Consider the following 2,090-nt stretch of genomic DNA (forward strand, 5'->3'; position numbering starts at 1 on the left):
GAAGCCCTAGCCGGCCCGACACCCTGCCGCCCCGGTGCCCCATCGACCCACTCTGGTGAGCCCCACCCCCCTGTTTTTTTCTTTTTTCTACTGCTAGTAATTAGGTTAGTTAGTACTGTTAGTTTCTTTTTTTACTGCTACTAATTAGGTTAGTTAGTACTGTTAGTTAGGTTAGTTTGATTTTCTAGGTTAGTTTGATTTTCTAGGTTAGTTTGATTTTCTAGGTTAGTACTACTAATTAGGTTAGTTAGTACTGTTAGTTAGGTTAGTGTCATTCCTCTCATGTCTTCTTTTGTCAGATTTAGTTTTCTTTAGTAATTTAAGTTTTGTTTTGTTGACTTATTTGTTTGAGTTTGTGTTTCTGTTTGTCCGGTGATGAAAAACCTATTAATCATACCATCTTTAGCGACTGATTGGTCGCTGTGCGCCCATGCTGTCATTCTGCAATTCTGAGGACAAATTGAACATCTTAGCGTAATATTTCTGAGTACTTCTGAACTTATTCTGTGAAAATCTATAATTTTGATGTCCACATTGGCTATGCCGTAATTTTGGAGACTGAATTTTATGGCGAAATGTTAATCGGGCTAGAATTTTTCAAATGGGCTATCCTTTTGGTGGATCTTGAGTTGCTTACTGCTACTTGTTTGATCATAAGCTAATCCTATTTGCCTAGAAAGCATTGTCTGATGGCTCAAGCATTTGTTATGAAACTCTTTAAATATTCTTATTTGAACTCATGAATCTGTGTAACGTTTCTGGTTGATTTTTCTTTCCTAATTGGAGATTGTTGTCTATGGTCCCGGTGATGACTTGTGATGTTAAAAAGTAGTGGCCTGATTCATACATTGATGAGATCTATATTATCACTCTGAGTGATCTGTCCGACAACATATCCAACTTTTTTTATGTTTGTGTTTTTTTGGTGATATTTCTGTTATCTAGACACAAATGTTCATAAATTGTTTATTTGCTTTGATATTTGTTGTTAATTTTTGGTTTAAAATATTTCTCTATGAAGAGAGTACAAGCATATCTTTGTTGTTATCTGGACACTTTTGCTTTGATCTTTAGACTAGGTTAGTTAGGTTAGTTTCTAGGTTAGTTAGGTTAATTAGTTTGTAGGTTAGTTAGTTTAGTTCTGTTAATCAGTTCTAGTTTTAGTTTTACTACTACTCCTAGAAAACAACCATGTAAATGATTAGGATTAGGATGCATATGCATCCCTTTTCTTTTGTTTCTTGAAAATCAGAAAATAAAAAGAAAAGGCAGGTTTAATCATCATTTATCAATTAGTTGGCTAATGGTTTCTAGAATTATTTGACAATGGGCATGGACATGTAGCAACTAAGAAAGGTAGAATTTTGCATAAAGGGTTTTTGATGTATTATTTATTTGACCAATGAGCTTCCCTAAATTGTTTCAAATATTTTGGAAACACTAAAATAATTTTAACCTATTAAAGACCATTTATGGCCTTAAGAAAAAGGGTTTAATTAGTTAGCTAGTTATTTTTTAGGTTAATTACTTAGTTAGTTAGTTAGTTAATTAGTTAATTTTTTTAGGTGTTGTTCTCACCCACCAAATTTTTTATTATGTTTATGTTGTACTAATTTCGTTTACTCTTTGTCATTGCAGGTGTTGACAGACGGTGGGCTTGGGTCGAGAGCGCTCCGAGTCTCCTTCCTGGGCGCGTGGGAGGGGTGTTGTTATTGCACCCTAGAACCTTCGGAGAGCGCTCATAGACAGCATGCAGACACCCCCAGCACCTTCGGCGGGTGCTTCTTCTTCGACCGGGAGCGGAGGTCGGAGGAAGAAGAGGGGTGCAGGTAGAGGTGGACGAGGCGCTGGGAGAGGTAGGAAGGTTGATCTGCCTTCCTCACTGCCACCCCCCGCTGATTCTCTGGACCACCGGAGTGCTCAGTCTTAGGTGGACCCGTCTGACCTGGACCCGTGTCGGACTCTGGTCCACGAGCCTCTGGTCGACGAGCCGCTGATCACCGAGCCTCGGGTCGCCGAGCCTCTGGTCGCTGAGCCTCGGGTCCTAGTGTCTTCCTCCCAGGAGACTCGGGTCCCAGAGTCTTCCTCCC

At 39.5% G+C, this 2,090-nt stretch overlaps 1 non-coding gene across 1 annotated transcript; it reads left to right on the top strand.

Moving 5' to 3' along the window:
* The first annotated feature begins 366 nt into the window (after window positions 1–366).
* LOC119326936 lies at window positions 367–458 on the top strand. The gene has a single exon (XR_005158279.1). It is a non-coding gene; the product is annotated as a small nucleolar RNA SNORD96 family (small nucleolar RNA).
* Window positions 459–2,090: the final 1,632 nt, after the last annotated feature.

The sequence above is a fragment of the Triticum dicoccoides genome, chromosome 6B (genome assembly GCF_002162155.2).
Source record: "Triticum dicoccoides isolate Atlit2015 ecotype Zavitan chromosome 6B, WEW_v2.0, whole genome shotgun sequence".
Classification (NCBI taxonomy): Eukaryota; Viridiplantae; Streptophyta; class Magnoliopsida; order Poales; family Poaceae; genus Triticum; species Triticum dicoccoides.